The sequence below is a fragment of the Nelumbo lutea genome, chromosome 1 (genome assembly GCF_056320005.1).
Source record: "Nelumbo lutea isolate HS-2025 chromosome 1, American lotus-T2T, whole genome shotgun sequence".
NCBI lineage: Eukaryota > Viridiplantae > Streptophyta > Magnoliopsida > Proteales > Nelumbonaceae > Nelumbo > Nelumbo lutea.
In genome coordinates, this window is record NC_142684.1 from 37,877,341 (window position 1) to 37,899,326 (window position 21,986).

The 21,986-nt window shown below is 40.6% G+C and overlaps 1 long non-coding RNA gene across 1 annotated transcript in view; it reads right to left on the minus strand.

Annotated features, from left to right (window-relative positions):
- LOC148874314 (uncharacterized) overlaps nt 1-21,779 on the minus strand; it is a 34,158-nt gene extending 12,379 nt beyond the window's left edge. The window contains exon 1 of the long non-coding RNA XR_016105424.1: nt 20,935-21,779. This is a non-coding gene — a long non-coding RNA (uncharacterized LOC148874314). The remainder of the gene's footprint in view (nt 1-20,934) is intronic.
- Between the last annotated feature and the right edge of the window lie 207 nt (nt 21,780-21,986).

Genomic DNA, 21,986 nt, shown 5'->3' on the forward strand with positions numbered 1-21,986 from the left:
GCTCCAAGTCGCGGTCTGATAGGCGGTCTACCACTGACTATTGCACTTTCCTGGGAGGTAACCTAGTGACATGGAAAAGCAAGAAGCAGACAGTTGTGGCAAGAAGTAGTGCAAAAGCAGAATATAGGGCTATGGCGCATACTGCTTGTGAATTAGTGTGGCTAAGGAACCTTCTACAGGAAGTACGGTACAACATCAATACTCCAATGAATCTCTATTGTGATAATCAGGTTGCAGTTCATATTTCTTCTAATCCGGTGTTTCATGAAAGAACCAAGCACATTGAAGTTGACTGTCACTTTGTGAGGGAGAAGGTGCTGAATGGAGAGCTAGACATTGCATATGTTAATACAGGAAACCAGTGGACAGACTTATTTACAAAAGGCTTGAGTCGGGGAAGAGTGGACTACATATGTAACAAGCTGGGAGTATATGATATATACTTACCAGCTTGAGGGGGAGTGTTAGCGTAGGGGTATTTCTGTCTTTATACTTAGATTAAGGTTGTTGATCTGTAATATTGTGTTAGAACCAATGCCCCTTACTTAAATAAGGGCACATATGTCTTTTCCATTAATTTTAATAATAAAAGCACATGTCTGGCCGAATGGAAGTTATGTTCTTTGACTTCCTGTTCGAACCAGATTTTCTTCTTTTCTCTCTCTCTCTCTCTTTCTTCCACCTTTCTACCTCTCTCTACGTGACTGATCTTAGACAAATAGAACTCCAAGGTAGGACGAAACATAACAAAAAGAAAGACCTAATATTGTGATGCTATAGAAGATCAAAATAGCTGAACTGGATAGAAGGTGGATTAGAGAGATTTGGAAAGTAAGGGGGTCAGATGGTGTTCAGCTCCTTCATGGGGAGCTTCGGGGGGAAATAGTAACTCTATGGAGGGAGGACTTTGTAGAACCAATAGAGGAGCTGATAGGAAACTTTACTATATCCTTAAAATTCAGGATGGTGGAAGATGGCTTTATATGGGTGCAAACAAATGTGTATGGACCAAATAATTACAAAGAGGAATGAACTATGGGAGGAGCTTCATGGCATTCAAGGTTTATGGGAAGGCCCTTGGTGTTTGGGGGAGGGGGGATTTTAATGCAATTAGATTCACAACTGAATCAAATAATCCCAGACAGGCCATCACGACTAGTATGAGGAAGTTTAATGATTTCATTAACTCCTGTGAGTTACAAGAACTTCCTCTACTACAAGCAATCTTTACCTGGTTCAACTTCCAAGAAAACCCAATTTGCTCGAATCTTGATAGATTTCTCTTTAATGAGGGTTGGGAGAGCCATTGGAGAGGATTGGTGGCTAAGGCACTACCTAGAATAACCTCTGATCACTGCCCCATAGAAGTAGGACAAGAACCTTTTGGAAATGGACCTAGACCATTCAGATTTGAGAATATGTGGTTAACACATCCAGAACTTTTTGGCTAAGATTAAGGAATGGTAGAATGAAGAGATGAGGGAAGTGAAATGGAACAGGGTTAGATTCCATAAAAAATTAAAAAGGTTGAGGCAAAATAAAAGAGTGGAATAGGGATCAATTTGGAAGAGTGGAGGAAAAAAAAACTAGATTAATGGCTCAGATTGAGGACTTGGATGCAAAAGAAACTCAAGCGATAATGGATGTGCAAGATAGAGAACAGAGATGGAGATTGAAAAAAGAATTAGAGGAGGTTTTGCTAAGGAAGGAGATATCGTGGAGACAAAAGTCTAGACATAAGTGGATCAAGGAAGGGGATGGGAATTCCAAATTCTTTCATGCTATGGCTAATGGGAGAAGAAGGAGAAACCTGATACTAAAGCTTGAGATTGATGGAGTAGAGATTACTTCTCAAGAGGAGATTGGTAGTAGGATTGTGGACCATTTCAAATCAATATTCCAAAGACCCCTGGAGAATCGGTTGTTAGTGGGGGAGGATTGGCCAATCTTGAACCAGACAGAAAGGGGATGGCTAGAAAGAATGATCGAGGAAGAGGAAATCAAACAAGCTATCTTTTCTATGGACAGAGCCCAGATGGATTTACAATGGCATTTTATCAGGACTGCTGGGATATAGTCAAAGAAGACCTAATTTGAGCCATTAGAGAATTTGAGGATAAACATATTGTAAGTCCTGGAATCAATGTCACTTTTCTAGCTTTAGTTCCTAAAAAGATTGAAGCCAAGCACCCCAAAGATTTTCGGCCAATAAGCTTGGTGACAAGTGTCTACAAGATTTTGGTTGAAGTGCTTTCAAGGAGGATCAAAGCAGTTCTCCCTTCTCTCATTAGCTAAGCACAAGGAGCCTTTGTACAGGATAGACAAATCATAGCTCAAATCCTCATTGCAAATGAGAGTGTGGAAGAGACGAGGAGATCTGGCAGAAAAGGTTTTGTTTGCAAATTGTATTTGGAAAAGGCTTATGATTTAGTGGACTGGAATTTCTTGTTGAAGGTGTTAAAAAGACGTGGGTTTGGGGACAAATAGTGTAATTGCACAAGTGGATGTTTAAGTTCTTGTCATTATTCAGTCTTGGTTAAGGACTTCTTTCCAGCCAACAAAGGTTTAAGACAAGGTGATCCACTTTTTCCATTCCTTTTTATACTTGTTGTTGATGTCCTTAGTAGAATGATCTCCAAAGCAAATGAGGAGGGCCACATAAAGGGCTGGAGAATAGGGAGGAGAGGTTGTCCAATAACTCACCTTCAGTTTGCAGATGATATAGTTATTTTCTGCGAAGAGAGTGATCTGAGAAAGGTGGACAACCTTAAGAAGTTAATAAGAGCCTTCGAGCTTGCCTCCAATCTAAGGATAAACTTTGACAAAAGTTGTGTGGCTTGAGTAAATATGGAGGAGTGGGAGATTGATTCCATTGCTGAGTGCTTAGGCTGCATTACCTCTCCTTGGCCTTTGACCTAGGGCTACCCTTAGGAGCTAACCCTAAAGAAAGTAGTTTCTGGGCCCTTATTGTGGAAAATTTTGATAAAAGATTGGCAGCTTGGAAAAAGAATTACATCTCAATAGGGGGTAGGGTGACCTTGATTAGGGCTACACTTTCCAACCTTCCAACCTACTACCTATTAGTGTTCAAGATTCCACCAAGGGAGGCTAAGAAACTGGAGAAGATAATGAGGAACTTTCTATGGGAACCAAGGGAGGTGAAGAAGGATCATCTGGTTAGATGGGAGATAGTTAATAAACCTAAGGAAGAAAGAGGTCTAGGGATAGGGAATATAGTGCTAAAGAATGTAGCCCTCCTAGGGAAGTGGTTATGGAGATTGCCCCGAGAGAGAGAGATTATGGCATGAGGTGGTGTTGAGTATTCATGGCTGCTCAGGAAATGGTTGGGATGCTAGGATATCTCGTTGAGCTACCCACACAACACCTTGGAAAGCTATAGCATTCTTCCTCACTTCCTCAGTTTTATCAGGTATGATGCTTGCTCTGGTGATGTTATCAGGTTTTGGGAGGATGTTTGGGTGGGTACTCAACCCCTCAAAGATCAATTTCCATCGCTTTATTCCCTATCCCTTCACAAAAATGAGCTGATTGCAAATTTTCTTCCGAACCCGTTGAGTCCCTTGTCTTTAAACTGGGATTTCGGTTTTCATAGGAATTTGAGGGACGGTGAGTCAATTTGTATCACTGAGCTTCTTCATTTACTAGAGTTTGTTTGTTTGGACCCCACTTCTTCTGATCAAAGAATCTGGACTCCCCTTCCTAAAGGTGTTTTCACTTGCTTCTTTTCAAAAAATCCCTTAGTTCTAACTCCATCTCCCAAGGGTACCCCTTCAAAGAGATTTGGGCCCGACCTATCCCTGCAAAAATTGTTGTATTCTATTGAGAAGTCTACTACAGGAAAATCAATACCTTGGAAAACTTGCAGAAAAAGAGACCCTCTCTATGTCTCTCCCCGAATTGGTGTTTCTTGTGCAAGGCCCAGAATGAGGACTGTTTCCATTTGTTGATTTCCTGCTCCCTTGCTACAGACTTATGGAGTTGGAGCCTTAGTTTATTTGGAGGGAGGTGGTCTCCGCCAATTGATTTGAGTATGTTATTTAACCCTTCTTTTTTTGTTTGGCACACTAAAAGAGGCAAGTTCATGTGGAAATGTGTTAGGGCAGCAACCTTATGGACACTATGGGAGGAAAGGAATGCAAGAGTTTTCTTAGAGAAAGAAAGAAGATTAGAAGAAGTGAAGGACTGCATTCTAACAAGAGAAATACATTGGCTGAAAACCTTGGAGATATTCAATGATTTCTCTTTTGATGGTTTGTGGAGGAATTGGTTAGCAATAGCTAATACTGTGTTACAAAGAAGAACAAACGCCTATCAGAATGGGATCCGCCGTCAGAAGGTATCATCAAGTTAAATTTTGATGGAAGCATCCAACGTAACCCTGGGCCATCAGGCATTGGGGGTGTCCTGAGGAACAAAGGCAGCAACATTATCTCCTTATTCTCAAGACCGATGGGAGTGGGGGACTCTACGGGGGCATAAATACTAGCTGCAGTACAAGGAATTCAGATTGCTAACCAGCTTGGGGTGGAGCATCTCCTAGTTGAAGGGGACTCTCATGTGGTAACAAGGTGGCTGCTTAACCTGGATGCTACCATTTGGGGCTACAAAGAACTCATCGAAAAAGTAAAGTGGTTAACTAGGAACATGAGGTTTGAGGTAAAATGGGTAAGTAGGTCAACTAATACTATGGCTGATTCTTTGGCTAAACAGGGGGTATCCAGGGAGGTCCTTTTTTGTGCTACTTTGTAAGTTGTTATAATACAGTGGAAGTTGTACTTAACTAACCAGGAGAGGTTGCATCTCGTGCCTCTCCTTGAGACATTGTACTATTCTCCTCTGCTGATTAATAAATCTCATTCATTTATCAAAAAAAAAGATTCCAAAGGGAGGGTTCAGATGTCTCAAGATGGAGGGGTCAATGGTGTCGAAATTGGACGATCTTGATATTGTTGGACTTGGAATTTTGAGCTCTATAAGATTGGATTTCAGATTTTATGTGATATATGGTTTAGGATTGAAAATGATTCCAATCAGATGTTTAACATTGATTTCGACTTCAGGTCTTAAGATGAAGGGGGTAAAGAATGTTAGAATTGGGTGGTTTTGGTATTGTCAAATTTCTACTTTCAGGCTCTACATACCTACAGTGTTGGATTTCTAACTTGATGCGGGATAAAAATCTAATCGAATGATTAGAATCATTTCTAATTCCAAGATTTAAGATGAAGGGGTAAATGGTGTCAATTTAGGTGATCTTGGTATCATTGGATTAGGAATTTTCAGTTCTATGTACCTATGGTGTTGGATTTATGATTCATTGTGAAATTATGTTCATGATAAAAAAGATTCCAATCAAATGATCAAAATCAATTTTGGCTTCGGGTTTTAGAACGGAGGGGTAAACAATGTCGAATTTGGGTGATCTTAGTATCGCCATACTTGAAATTTTGGGCTTTATGTACCTATGGTGTTGGGTTTGTTAACCTAGAGGAACAAACTTTTATGAAATTTTAAAAATGCCCCTAGGTTGATTGATAGCTTAGTTGAAGCATTCTTGAAGCTCAAAGTGTTGTAGAAGATTAACCCCGTTTGTTGGATGGTGATAATCTGAATAACAAAGATGTAGGAGACAGCCGATTTTTTACTAAAATGTAATGGAATGACTATCCCGCTTTCAAAAGAATATTGGTTGAAAAACTTTTGCATGACAAAAGTCCTAGTTGATTAAAAGATTATAATTGTTTTTATTGAAAAGGATTTTCCTAGAATCTCCTCCAATGGTATGCTACCTAACTATCTACCTAGAATCTCTTCCTAACGGGTTTTCTGTTTTTAAAATGAAATCTCTCACCTACAATGTTTGTATGGTTTTCTAGGACTACGATCGTCTCTGCAACAGAGGAATTATAGAATCCCTTACTGATCAATGAAGTGCTCATAAGAAATCGAAAAATAAAAAAAAAATGATTAGAACAGAAGAAACCGATCTAAAAAATCTGGATAAATGAATTGACTAGTATATACAGTGTATTAATTTATAATCATTTTATAATTTTAAATTTTTCTAATTTTATTTCTTCTCTTAGGCTTCTCAATCAATATTTCTTTTTTACCCTCCCCCATTAACCCTTTCACTTTTCTTTTCTTTTTGAAAGAAATCCAAACCTAGAAGAAACCCTATCTCTATTTCTTGACTACTTGAGTTCCTTCCCCCCAACTCTCTAAAACTCTCACATCTCCCTCACTATCCCAGTCTTACTTGACAATCGCTAGTTCATTGTTTATTTCCCCTCTCAAATCTCTCATTTCCTCAGTCATTTCTCCCCTCATCTCCCCATCTCTCTATCTCTAATGATCCTCCCCCTGATCTCTCTCGTCTTTCATTTATTCCTTACTTCCCCAATTTCACCCATCTCTACCAGTTTCAACTCTCTTCTCTCAAACTAATAAAGAAGGAATGATACAAAGGCCAAAGAGGCAAGAGCCAAAAATGAAAGGAAGGGTTGGCGACCGAGTAAGGATACAAATACAAGTTTTTGGATTTACTGTTGGTTGCTGGGTTTGGCTTTCTAAGTCACTAGTCACCACCGCCTTTGCTCTAGCAACTTAGGAGGGTCTCATCATAGCAATCAATCAAATTTATATGGAAAATTAATAGGATATTGATTTTTAACGGATCCTCTAGTGATTCCTTAGTTTATCATTATATTTTTTTTCCATATTTAAGAGGTACTATGTGTGAAACAGAGGCAGATCTTATTATAGAAAGCTTGAACTAAATCGGCAATGGCACTTCATGTGCCATCATCTGACACGTGAGGTTTTTTTAATAACAATTGCAATATAAAAAGAACTAAAAAAACTAAAGATCGGTTAACCAGTTGTTTTGATTTGATTATGGTTCAGATTAATGCAAAAACTAGTGATACCGGTTCTATTTCAAAAATGTACCCATGGTTCAGTTAACCAAACTGTAAGCACCCCCACTGGCCAATTCCTTGAGATTTTTTGGGATGCATAATTTGATGAACAAATGATGAAAAGGGAAAGATGATTTTCACCAATGAGAAAAATCTTTTTTTTTTTGTAGAAAATTGTTGTGTGAAAAAGTCATTCTAATGTATTTCCTTGTTAAATAGAATTGAAAGACACCCATCAGTTCTTACACCTGAACCATGCATGTTTGACGTGGGCAAGTCAATATGCATGGCTCTTTGGGCATTTAGCTTTGAAGTCCAAAATATGTTTTGATATGAGGATTAGGGGCATATGGGACTCAAAGCTCCAATAATGGATGCAATGCAATAAGGATGATGGTGTTGATGCGAAGATGAGATAGTGCAATTGTAATGAAAAGTTGCATGACTTGCAATATAAGAGATGAGGTGGCTAATAATTGCATATCTGGTGCTTACTTATGTTGAAGCTTGATGGTTTGGGGCTGATGTTGTTGATATGCCTTGTAAAGGTTCAATGGAATTGACGTTGAAAGATGATGATGTTGATATGCCTTGTAAAGGTGCAATGGAATTGATGTTGAAAGATGATGATGAAGGACTAGATTGATGCATGAGATGTTGCACACTTTTATTTTTTATTGTTTTAGACAAATCTAATATATATATATATATATATATATTCTTTGTTAGGACTTTCTTACCTTAGAAGCTCCGCTCAAGTTGTTGAAATTGCACAAAGAGAAATAACCCACACTGCTAACTTAAGAGCTTATCTACCTACTTAAGACACAAACATCACCCAAATCTGCATAGATCCAGGCCTCCTCATGGGATTGGTCATTCATAATCTCTCCAATTTTTGGATCACTTAATAGAGTTCAATAGAAGTAATGCTCCTGTCTTGGGCTTCTTTCATCCTTAGCTTTGTGTGACATGTACCAATTTTCCTTGGTGAGCATATCTTAAAAGGATCATGACTTTCTTCCTTCATTGCTCATGCCATTGATTTTTGATGCCCTATCTTTTTCCTAGATGCCCTTTCAGGTATTCATCCAATAGGCTTATTTCTCTCTTTTTGGCCTCTTCTTTTTGTCTTTTTTCTTGTTTCTTGTGTCATATCTTTTACCTGAGTCAACCTTTTTAGGTTTTTGTCTTAGTGGGCTAGGGAGATACCTTTCCTTTAGAATGGCTTCATTTAGAATAAGGGTCCAGACTATCTACGTATCCAATGTGGGATCAAGCCAGCGTAGTTCTCAGAGAAGTAGATTTTGATCATAAGTGGCCGATAACTTCTCAAGATTTAGAAATGTGGTTTGGAATTTGGGTTAGGAAATCGATATAAAAGCTCAAATAGAGGGGACACGATGTTTGCAATAAAGGACAATGGGGTTTAAGTACTCGGGTCACATTCTTGCTGATAATTGTAGGGCTATTTTTTTTCTTTTTAGCAAAGGAGAGTATCTTAGAGTGGTACCACCTATCTCCTTTGACTTGAGGCTTTCGTTGCTAGGGGTTCAAGAAGGATTTTTCCTTAGGACAAAACATGGCTTATGACATGGGTAATAAAGAAAGAAAGGGATGAAAATGGTTCAAATTGAAAGTGCTACCTAAGGGCCTATTGAAGGCTTATGAGTGCATTGTATCACTTCACTTGAGTGACTAGATAATTGGGGTTATGATGGATTGCAACTTTGACTTGACTTCTACTTGGATTTCTCCTCTTTCTTTAAATTCTTTCTTTTCTTTTTTGGAGCTTTTATCAAGAATTTTTTTGTTAAGACTAAACTTCTTTTTTGATGACCATGTCACCCCTAGTTTGGATGGAGGTGGATGAGTATTCCTTAGAAGGACCCTAAGGAATGGTTAAAAGGTGTAAAAAGAAGATTTTTTGGGGGTTTAAGTAGGTAAAAATAACCAAGTACAAAGTGGCTTAAAATGGATTACAATGTGATAATGGGCAGGGTAAGTGTACGACCAAGGATGACCTTCCCTTAAGGCGTTCGTTGCCCCTTGTCTAAGGCACAAGTGGTAAACTCCATGAACCCTACCTTTTAATTTTTTGATTGATTTTAGGATTTTTCTTGTTTATTTTTCTATATTACTTGATGATATGGGGAAGGTGAGCTATTCACTTTAGGAAAAGGTTTGGGGGTTAATTTTCTAGATTTTAGGAAGAAAGGGATAAGGTCCAATCAGGGGTTACAAGGGGTGAGTGTGTAGAATGGGTGGCTAAATAGGGTAGAAATCGACCAAGAGTGGCCTTTATTTTGGTGAACCTTAATCAACCACTTTGCCCCTAGTCTCAAATGAGTTGGGAAGGGATGGAAAGGACATTTTTCATTTTTTGTTTTTTTTTTTTTTGCTCTTTTTTTAATTTTTTATTAGGTTTTTAGGCATCTTGAGCTTAGTAAGTCCATTCATACCTAAATTGATGACATGCTTGGCACTTGTTGCATATGGCTTTGTTGAGATGTCATGTTGAAGAATTACACAAAGTTGTTAATATGACTTGTCATGTTGGGAATTTTATGATGCTATGATCAAGATGATAATTTGTTATGCTGACCAAATGTCGTGTCATGATGTAAACCAAGGTGTTTTTCCATGTTAGGAAGTAATCTAATGACTTTCTATGATGTGGATTAGGAAGTAATCTGATGACTTGCTATAATGTGGATTAGGAAGTAATCTGATGACTTGCTATGATGTGGATTAGGAAGTAATCTGATGACTTGCTTTAACTTTTTTTCAATGGATGCATGGATGAATTTCTTTTTGGTTTTTGTGAAGTTTTTTGCCTTTTTTTTCTTTTGTAGTTTTTCTTTTTTTTCATTTTTGGATTTTTAAAATTTTTTAGAAATCATTTTTTTTGTTTTTTGAAAAACAAATAAAACTATCCATTTCGAAAGATGGTAACACTTGGGTCAAAGACTTAGATGAAGAACTCTAATAGGGAATAATGCTTAAGGAAATTTATGCATTTACAATAAAAAATGAATCTTAGGATTGGAGTGAAATTTGCTCAAAGGAGCTATATTATTTCATAATCCACATTATGGGGTTCATGTTGGCATGATAACAAAAGGGATAGACAAAAAACATGAAGAAACAAAAAAATGTATATATTGTAAGAAGGAAAAATATTAACTAGGTCATATAAGGGGATGAAGGAGAATATGAAAAACAACCACTAGAAAAAAGGGATCATGTATGATTTTGAAGCTAATATGATTGGATTATGATCTTCTAACTGATAGTGTTTTCATTCTACAAAAAGTGTGAAGGCTCCAAATTTGTGGGTTGGGTTAACTGAATAATTGTGAAAATTTTGTTAGGAACTTCCTAACTCAGGGACTCTTTCGAGGGAGCCTGCCTCCTGAATGAGAGAGAGAAGGATAGAGAGAGAGAGAGAGAAATAAAGATTGTATTCCCAAATCATAATCCCCTCCTAACTTCCTTTCCTTATTTATATTTTGTTGTTACAATTCTGTTATACCAGCCTCTCCACTTGTCTAGTTTGTTATTTAGTTTGTTCTAGTGGTTGGTTGTTAGTTACATTCTTTAAAGGCTGGTGTGGCCTTTTCTTGTACACTTGTATCCCCTTTATTCATGTCCCAACAGTCCCTCCTCCCTTGAAAGCGACTTTGCCCTCAAGGTCAAGATGTGGGAATCTATTCTGTAAATCCAAGTAAGGTTCCCAAGTTGTATCCTCAACTGGGAGACCTGACCATACCACCAATGCCTCTGGTTCGATGTGATTCCCTTTGCATATCCACCTGAAATCTGTTATCTGAGTGAGCTCAGTTTGAACTTGGCCATCTTTTGAGAATGATGGGAGGGTGGTTGTTGTTATTGCCCCTGTTTTTGGCCATTTCTTCAGTAGGGATACATGGAATACAGGGTGTAATTTTGATGTTGCTGGGAGGTCAAGCCTGTATGCCACCGACCCAATGCATTCCACAATCCAAAATGGGCCGAAGTACCTAGGGATCAGCTTGTTCCACCAGTGGCCTGCTACTAAAACTTGCTTGTATGGTTGTAATATAAGGAAGACTTGCTCCCCCAATCTGATGCTGGACAGGCCTATGCCTTCTGTTGTAGGAATCTGCCATCCATTGTTGGGCTCGATGGAGGTGGGATTTGAGATCTTGTAACACCCTATCTCGCTGGAGGAGTTGGTCTTCTACTGTTGCTACTGTTGTATACCCTTTCTCATATGGGAGTAGGGGAGGTGGGTCCCGTCCATATCGAGCCCGAAAGGGAGTCATTCTTGCTGCACTATGACATGTGGTATTGTACCACCATTCTACCCAATGAAGCCACTTGAGCCACTAACGTGGTGATAGGTCCCAATCAAAGCTAGAGAGATAGAGTATTCTGCTTAGGGTGAGAAAAAAACCACAAGAGTTTATTAACTTCCAACTGCCCTCCCATGTTGGATGGGTGGTGTTTAAATACAAGAAAATTCTCAACTTCCTTCCACTAACATAGCCATTGATTAAGGGATTAGCTTCTCTAGTAGTTAACCTATCCCTAAGCCATAGGAATATAACTACTTAACCACTAACAACTTGACCTATTCTTAAGTAATAACTACTTAACCAAATTGACTACTTCCTAAGGCCAACACCTTGGCTTTATTGACCTATTCCTACGTACAGGTTACAAGGAAATAGAACAAAAATAAACTAACAAGCAAATGAAGAGAAAAGGGAAGAAATATGTTGCTCTTCTCCCTACGCCACGTCCCACACCTGCATGGGCCATGCGTCTAACATTGCCCCCGTCTTTCAAAGGGACCTTGTCCTCAAGGTCCAATTTGATGTATCTGTTCCATAGCTTGTCGAAGGTTGGTGTGAGCTCCCTCTTCGTCATCTGTCTCACTTTCGTCATAATTTCCTTCAAGCAACAGCAACTGCGGTCCTTTGCATTTGTGCCCAGTATAAATTTCTCATCGCAATTAAAACAAAGGCCTTGAGCACGCCTCCTTTGCATCTCCGTCCAAGTGAGTCGTTTCATTGGTGAAGCAGACTTCAGTTTTGTTGGAGAAGAGTCAATAGTGGTCCTATTGAATGGACATGTAGCCTTCTCTTGACGGTTTAGTTGCTCGTCTCGCATCCGTGCAAAGCTTATAGCTTCTTTCAGCGACCTTGGTTTGAACATCCGGATGCCATCAACTATGTCTGGTTTGAGGCCTCCCATGAGCGTCCCGAACTAAGGCTTTTTGCGTCCAACCTTGTACCCAGTTGCCCAACCGCTTGAACTCTTTTTGACAGTCACGTAAGGAGCCTACCTGTTGGATTTTTGACAATGCTTCGTCAAAATCCTCACAATCAGTAGGACGAAATCTTGACCAAAGTTCCTCCTGAAACATCTCCCATGTCACCTCCTTGCCTTCTTCCTTATAGGATCTGTGTAACCATTGCCACCATTAGTTAGCCTCTCCTTCCAAATAGAAAGAGGCCAAGGACACCTTGTAAGATTCAAGGGTGCCTTGATATTAAAAAAATTGGTCCACTCTTGTGAACCATTCGGTGGGGTCATCGTCCGACTTTGAAGTTGTCTCGAGATTCTTCTCTCATGTTGCGAGAATGTCCCATAGGAGAGTTTGCCTTAAACTCGAAGCTGTTGTTGGTCGATGCAACTCGATTGGAGAGTAGGGCTTCCGATAATTTGTTGATGGCATCTTCCAACTGATGAAACTTATCAGCTACGCCCACCTCCATACGACTAAAGCTGTCTTGGAGTCCTCCAAGTCCAGCCTCTAAGCTCTCAATTCTCTCCTTGTTAGTAGCCATTGTGCCTAGCTCTGATACCAATGATAGGTCCCAGTCAAAGCTAGAGAGAGAGAGTATTCTGCTTAAGGTGAGAAAAAAACCACAAGAGTTTATTAACTTCCAACTGCCCTCCCCACTAATTAAGGGATTAGCTTCTCTAGTAGTTAGTCTATCCCTAAGCCATAGGAACATAACTACTTAACCACTAACAACTTGACCTATTCTTAAGTAATAACTACTTAACCAAATTGACTACTTCCTAAGGCCAACCTTGGCTTTATTGACCTATTCCTACGTACAGGTTACAAGGAAATAGAACAGAAATAAACTAACAAGAAAATGAAGAGAAAAGGGAGGAAATCTGCTGCTCTTCTCCCTACGCCACGTCCCACACCTGCATGGGCCATGCATCTAAAACGTGGCCTATCCCCTGCATAGCACCTTAGATAGGTTTCCAAACTCTGGTTGACCAGCTCAGTCTGCCCATCTGTTTGAGGGTGGTAGCTGGTAGATTTGAAGAGTTTCACTCCCTGTAGTCGAAAAAGATTTGCCCAGAAATGACTCATAAAAATAGGGTCGTGGTCTGAGACAATAGAGTTAGGGGTACCATGCAGTCGTGCCACCTCCTTAGTAAAAATCTTAGCCACCATGGAGGCTGTAAACGGGTGGAACAGAGGGAGAAAATGGCAGTATTTGGTCAATCTATCAACCACTACGAGAATGATGGACTTGCCATAGGAAAGGGGAAGCCCCGTTATAAAGTCCATGGATATATTTGCCCACACTTGTGTAAGAATTGGGAGTGGTTGTAGCAGTCCTGCTGGAGATTGGGTATCCGCCTTATTTTTCTGGCAAATGACACATTCGACTATGAACTTTTGGACCGAATTTCACATGCCTTTCCAGTGGAATTGGGTGGCTAGTCTCTTGTAAGTGCGTAGGATCCCTGAGTGTCCTCCTGCTGGGGATGAGTGGAACACTTCCAGAAGCTATTGAATATGGGCTGAATCCTGTGGTATCACCATTCGGCGTTTATACAGCAGCAAGTTATTCTCCATTGTGTACCCTGGGTGGCTAGTAGGGTCCTCTTGGACCTGTGAACGCAGCTTGCTCAGTTGTGGGTGCCTTTCAGCTTCTTCCCTTAGCTAACCCATGAAGGAACATGTTGGGCCAGTGAGAAGTAATGGAAATAGTTGTGGCTGGCGTGATAGTGCATCCACCACCTTGTTAGTGTGCCCTGCCTTGTATTTAATGACATAATCGTAGCCAAGTAATTTGGCTATCCAATGCTGCTGTTCCGGGGATAGTATGGACTGCTCCAACAGAAATTTCAGGCTTTGGTGGTCAGTTCGTATGATGAACCTCCTTCCTAGAAGGTAGGGCCGCCACCTCTGAACTGCGAGAACAATTGCTATCAGTTCACGTTCGTATACTGATTTGGCCCATTTCCGTGCTATCATTGCTTTGCTGAAAAATGCTAGTGGCCTTTCTTCTTGCATGAGGACTGCACCAATTCCTTGGCTTGACGCATCACATTCAATGAAGTCCTTTGAGAAGTCTGGAAATGCGAGCGTCGGTGGGGATGAGACAGTTGTTTTGAGTGTCTCGAAGGCCTGTTGGGCCTCCCTAGTCCAGTAGAACCCATTCTTCTTAAGTAGACTTGTCAAAGGGGCAGAAATCAGTCCATACCCTCTAATGAATCGCCGGTAGTACCCTGTTAAACCCAAGAAGCCTCGTAACTCCTTAACATTTTGAGGTCGGGGCCAATTTATCATGCTTGAGATCTTTTCCGGGTTTGCTGCTACAATGCTGTTTTCGACCACGTGCCCTAAATAGTGTACTTGTGTCTGTCCAAATGCGCATTTTGACTCCTTTGCAAGGAGTTTATGAGTGTTCCAAGGTGATTTGTAGTTGTACTAGGTGTTCGTCCCATGTAGCGCTATATACAAGTATATCATCAAAAAAAATGAGTATAAATTTAAGCAAATGGGGTCAAAATATGTCATTCATAAGGGCTTGGAACGTAGCTGGCGCATTGGTCAACCCAAACGGCATAACCAGAAATTCATAATGCCCTTCGTGTGTATGAAAGGCAGTCTTGTGGATGTCTCCCTCATGGACCCGAATTTGATGATATCCCGATCTTAGGTCTAGTTTAGAGAATATGGTGGCCCTGCCGAGTTCATCTAGTAGTTCATCGATTACCGGTATGGGAAATCGATCATTCACAGTAATGTTGTTCAGAGCCCTATAGTCTATACAAAACCGCCATGTCCCATCCTTCTTTTTCACAAGTAATACTGGCGAGGAGAATGGGCTTTGGCTGGGTTGTATAATTTTTCTATCAAGCATATCTTGCACTTGCCTCTCAATCTCTAGTTTCTGAAAATAGGGGTAACGATAGGGCCTTACATTTGTGGGTGCAGTTCCGGGCAGCAATGGAATGCAATGATCATGGGCATGTTCCGGTGGTAGTTCCTTAGGTTCTTGGAAGATCACTGAGAACTTCTGAAGTAGTTGTTGTAGTTGTGTGCGGCCTTCTTCGGATCTGCTTCCTTGGGCTAGAATGGGACCGTTCCCGTGGGAGTCTATCTGCATTAAAACGATGTGGGCTGGGTCTGCTGCCTATTTCCTTAGGGACGCAAGACTAATAGGTCCTGGACCCTTGAATATGCACCTGTGAGCTGCCCACTTGAAAATCCATGGTGAGACGGGCCCAATCACATATCTTTGGCCCTAGTTGCCTTAACCATTGGGCTTCGAGAACTACATCTGCTCCACTGGTTTCCAGGGAGTGCAGATCTACCTCGACTCATGTCCTTGTATCTTCATCTTTAATTTTGTGCACGTACTGTTGGACCGGAATACTCATCTGCTCCACTGGTTTCCACTGGTTTCCAGGTTGCTCCCATTAGCTACGTGCACCCAGAAGGTTGTACATGGTTGGACCGGAATCCCTAGTTGTCTGACCAATGTTTTGGTAATGAAATTGAGGGTGCTGCCACTGTCTATCAGAACCGACACATGGCGCCCTTGTACCAGTCCAGTTACTCTCATAGTTTGAGAAGAATCAAGACCGGTCAAGGCTTGCAGGGATACTTCTGGGTATTCCTTTGTTCATTGCCCCCATTCTTGGTTGTCCATTGGCTCTTCAATGTTTGCTGATTGCTCAACATATTCGGTTTCAGGTTGAAGGAAGAAAACTTGAGGGATCTTACAGCGATGGCCTGGCCCGAATTTGTCTCAACATGCATAACAAAGGCCCTTTTCCCGTCAGGCTTGCATCTCAGCCCAGGTTAACCTCTTGGTTGAGTCGGGGCCTGAACCAGAGTTGGCATCCTTGCCTGTGATTCCTACTCCTGATCTGGGCTCCGGTTTACCCAAGATACCTAGTTCTAGGTTCGGTATACCTGGTCTGATCACAGCTCCCAGAGGTCGATTAATCCTTCTTGCCTGATTCAGCTTGTCTTCATGTAGTCAAGCTAATGTTGTTGCTTCAAGAACGGTGGTGGGTTGCATGGCTTTTACCTCCAACCGCAATTCTTCCCCGAGTCCACCAACAAAACTGCCGACAAGCACGTTTTCTGGCCAGCCTTGCACGCGCACAGCTAATCTTTCGAACGCCATCTGATAATCTTGGACGGAGCCAGTCTGTCGTAGCTTAGCGAGGCTTTCATCATAGTTCTCAAAAGCCAAGACTCCAAATCGCATGGTTAAGGCGTTGGTGAAGTCTGCCCATGTGGCTCTTGGGTGCCGTCACCGGTACCACTGGTACCAGACGATCGCCTCTCCTTCCAGGTGTGCAGAAGCTAATGGGACACGATCAGGTCCTTGTGTGTCGTGGTAATCGAAGTACCTTTCTGTTCGTAGAAGCCAGGATGTGGGATCTCCCACTGCAAAGATGGGAAACTCGATTCTTGTTGTTCTTGATCCGCTTCGATGACTGGTGTCACTGCACTCTTCCTGAATTGGCACAGGTGGTGCTTGTGCCAGTCATTCAAGCAAGGATGCAAAGCTTTCTTTGATTTCTTTGACGTTAGCCGATATTCTTTGCATTTCTCCTTCCATGTTGTCGACTCTGTTCTCCATTGCGGATGACCTTGTGCTTGGCATCTTGGCTTTGATACCAACTTGTTAGGAACTGCCTAACTCAGGGAGCCTTTCAAGGGAACCTGCCTCCTAAATGAGAGAGAGAAGGATAGAGAGAGAGAGAGAGAGATTGTATTCCCAAATCATAATCCCCTCCTAACTTCCTTTCTTTATTTATACTTTGTTGTTACAATTCTGTTATACCAGCCTCTCCACTTGTCCAGTTCACTTGTCTAGTTTGTTATTTAGTTTGTTCTAGTGGTTGGCTGTTAGTTACATTCTTTAAAGACTAGTGTGGCCTTTTCTTGTACACCTGTATCCCCTTTATTTGTATCCCAACAAAATTATAAGGCCCTTGGCTCGAGCAAAAACCAAACATGGACTTAGGGGTCACCCATGGCAGGTCAGGAGGTTTGAGGGGAATATCTTGTTGGGGATCCAAGAGTTTTTACCTTGGTGTTTGAGTTAATGACAAGCTTTGAGTCAATTCAACCTAGGAGAAGTTTAATTTTCTTAATTTTTTGTAAGAGATTGACAGTCATTTCACTAAGGTTTGAGTCATAGATGGACTTGAGGTTGGACCAATTTAAGTCATGACTAGCCTGTTCTACATCCTGATGAGTCCCAAGTTGTATCTCTAGACCTAGGTCAAAGGTGGACTACTAGGCAAGATCGATGCCATGTTTGACTTGTTCTACCCTATATTGGGTTTCATGTTGGATTTTTAGATCTAAGTTGAAAGTGGGCACTAGGTTTGGGTTATGCTTGTCTTGCTTTTAATCTTGCCAACCTTTTGGTTCTATGACAACGTTGGAGTCTTTATCAACCCAGTTTATATCTTGTTTGCCCTTCCTTGTGCCATTCTAAACTTTTGTGTCTATGTTTGAGATGGGCTTTGGACCAGCTTGTTGAGGCTCTAGCTTTTCTTGGCAAGTGCTATGCTAATGTTCTTATTCAGTAATGGGGTCTTGATCGACCCAATTTGAATCTTGCTCTAGTTTCCTTGTAGTACCTGATGTGCCACAGTTTTATGGCTCATGTTACCACCATACTTAGAAAAATTGTGACTTTGTTATTCATCAACAAACACATATACCCTAAAGTTTGCGATATAGAAAAACAATACTTAAAATGAAAATAAAACAAAAGCACATCAAATAAAAAAGTTCTTCATTCATTGCATGAATTACATTAGTACAAAAAGTACAATTCATGACAACTATTACAAAATGAACATAAGAAAGTAAAACTAGCTATCTCGCCACTCAACGTGCAAGGAAGTGATCTTTTCAAGGATGCCTTGACGATTGTGCAATTTAACTAACTGAGAATTATGCTCATCTCAAGTCTCAGTACACTCTGCAACTCTCTCTTCCAGCTCCACTAGTTGGCACTTTAAAGACATGATATTACCCTTCAACTTGGAAATCTCATCGTCGATACCAGTAGCACCCATTTCTAGCACTGATTATTAATGTCTTGAAGATTTGAACTCTTGTACAAACCGTACTTCCATAGACAATGAGCGATGGAAACCAATCTCTCATTGGTAATCCCAACATCAAAACCCATCTTCTAGAAAATATCTCATATCTTCATCCATCGTTCATGTTCAATCCAACTAATTTGTTCAATGGACATGACTTTACTGAATCCCATTAGTTGAGCCACTACATTTGGTGTGGATGCCATCACATTGGCCAAAAGCTCAATCTCCGGTGTCCACCCACGTTGTAGAATAATGATACTTCTCCTAAGGGTGGAAAGCATGGTTTTTAAAACCGATTCGGAGACCGAACCGGTCAGGGTCCAGTTACTGGGTCGAACGGTCCGACCGTCTGAACCAAATAGTTGGCCCGTTCTGACAAAAAAAATAAAAAATGGTCAAAACTGTTCGAACGGTTAACCGCCCAGATCAGCCGTTTGCTTACCAAAATCAACGATTTTTTGAGAAATCCCGGTTTTGGGGAAAAACGGAACCAGTCGCCTGACCGGTTCCCAGTTTTTCCAGTCCGACCGTCCAGTCCGGTCCGGTTTTGAAAACCATGGTGGAAAGTATCCCTTATACCTTACATCGATTCATTATGCATCTTGGATGAGCACTCTCCTTGAATAGTACCGGTTATGAATTCCACTAGGGTCCATGGGAAGTATGTCTTAGAATTGCAACTTTACCACCATGAAGCCAACTTTGAAGACAACAGTAAAGGTGCAACGGAGAAGAACCCCCCCCCCCGGCCACTCACACTACCACAAGCACCAATCCAATGCCAGTCCAAGAAGATGACAAGGGTTCACCACACAATAACTTCAACACATGATAGATGTGCACCAAGAAGTAGACATGAAAACCAGCCCTATAAGAGCAACTACAACACCAAGGAATAACTGAGACATCATGAAGAAGAAGTCACCTCCATCACCACCACATCAGAAATGGAAGCCTTGCCCACCACTGACCAAGGAACTGAAAAGAAGACCCATGGACTTATCTGATAAAAACCAAATATACTGCCATGCTCATCGAAAGAGGGAGTGCCACTCACACTTGTTAGGGACCACACCCCTACATGGTCTCAACCCAACACTCATAGTAGCCCTATGGGGAGTCACCCTTTGGGACCATTAAACAAGCATCGAAATCTTCAAAATCCAACCATAGCTTTTATTCCTAAAATAACCCTAGCTAGCACCTTGAACCAATCTAGGCCATGCACATCTTATCTTGAAGCTACTAGCCAAGGACTTAACCAAAAATATAGCCATAAAATACCCCAACTTATAAAGGTTTTTCCAACCTACCACCCAAGCATCTACCTTAGCCTTGAAAAATCCCATAAAGCAGTTGAAGAATTCTCCTCTATCACCAACAACACCAATGATCAAGTTGAATCAGATCTCTGAGGACATATATAGAGTTGATGAGTGGGGGAAACCGTTACAGTCGATTTCATCAACCGCACCATCAATATGCCATTAGAGATCTGTATATTTTTTGTGCACGGGCAAATGCTAATGGTATTATTGTAATTATTATTATGATTTTATGATTTTTCAACATTTGAGGTATTCTTCTGTCAGATCCCCAAAAGCTTAACATCTTTTTTAGGAACCATTAAGAAAATTCATTTTCTCATGTTTTTTGGGAAAATTCATTCTCATGTTTCTTTCTCTAACCAAATTATGACCAACCACCTCTACGGCTTATTTGATGGTTTAACCTCCATTGACCAATTGGTGTGTCCTTCGCCCAATCTTTAACTATAACAAAATCCCAATTACACCCACAAAAACTACTAATCTGACCCCGGGAGAATTGATAACATCTCGGGTCTCACTGAATCTCTGTCCAATATAGTAGAATGAATGTTTCCATTATTGTTGCTGAAAGGTTTGCCAATTCCTGAAGCATTAATATTATCCATAATGCATTTGCCAAAAAAAAAAAAAAACACAGAATTGGGGCTTTATTTCTGAATTAGATAATAAATAATTAATGTTGATGGTAACCAATAAGTTGGGATCAGATGCTTATCTTTAACGGAAAATTGATAAGGGCCAATCTCCCAATTCTGTTTGTAATGAAAATCAGGCTCTTAGAGGTTGAGAGATTGGTCCTGACCTTGGAGAGCTTAGTCCAAGTTTCTATTTGAAAGAAAGCTTAGTCCTTATTTTTAACGAGAAATTGATAAGGATCGTCGTTTTCATTTCCAAGTTGATTGATTTATGGTTACCCTAATTCTGAAGATAGATTTCATAGACAATAAAAAAAGTAATGGAGTGAGTTTAGTTTGGGTGCCTTTTATCGTTCAACAAGTGTGCAGAAGCATAAAACACTGACCCAACAAAATAGCATCGTTCAACTCCAACAAAATAGCAAGGATTAACATTAAAGTAATTATTTATTCATCGTTCAACAAGTGTGCAAAAGCATAAAACACAGACCCAATAAAATTACATACAACTAACACTCAAGCTTTGAATCTTTACAAAAGATTAGAAAGCATGTCCAATGCAGAAAAACAACAAATATCTACATCTAACTTTAATTAACAAGGATAGCAACAAAAGAAAGAAAGAATGGATACCTGTCACGATGGGAGTGTCAATAGAGCAGAAGAGCAACAGATGGAAGGTCTTCTTCGATTTGGTCTATATGGAAGCCTAGAAGGGCAAAGAGAGATCATTCAAGGCAGCCATCTCGACTCCAATAAATTACTCGAAAAGCTAAGTATAAAATGCATAAAAAGGAAAAAAGAAAAACTAAAAGTAAAAGCTAGAGAAGAAGAAGAGTTTCGAAAAAATGCAGTTCGATTTGGAGGAATTTAGATAACTAGCAAAAACCAGGTAGAGTAGAGGATGAGAGCTTGAAGTGAGAAATGGAAGAGTGCATAGGGTTCTTATATACGGATAGGGAATATCTTTCTTGAAAAAAAAAAAGCTAGAGATAGAATCCTTAAAACGAGTATATCTTGAATGTAGTCTTAACGTCGTTCGAAGACACCGAAAAAGTGGCCAGAGATATGACCGTTGGAATGTCTAGAGGTAGACGGGAGAAGACGAAGGAGCTTCCTTTTTTACAAGGCCTAATAATTTTTCCCAGATACGTCTTTGATTTTTCCAGAAACTCTCCAGAACGTGCACAGTCCAGAAACTCTCTCAACAGCCTATGCTATTGCTACTCCGGATTTCCTGTCCACGAGAAACTCTGACCACGCTACCCCGTGAATTAGGAAGATCTCCCCTGCAAAATGCAGAAGAGATGTTATCCATCTGTGGCTGCGAGAAACGTGGGAAGAGTTCTCGTGGGCGGGAGATCCGGACTCTACTGTTGACCCCAAAGTTAACCCCATCTTCACAGCTTTTTACAACGGTACATCGGGGAAATCTTCATCGCTGTATGGTTTTTGATGGGAAGATATTCCCAATGCACAACTGGGAGGAACTGTGGGGACGGTCTTTGAAGACCAAATCCGATTTCGTCTCCAATCGTCCTCAAGCTTACGCCTAGCTTCTTCGTCACGCAACTCGTCTCCACCCCTAATCCTGATTAGCCTTACTAACATGTACCATGTGATATGATTAAGGGTGATTTGTCTCGACCTACCAATAGGGGGACACATAGACACGACCTGACTAA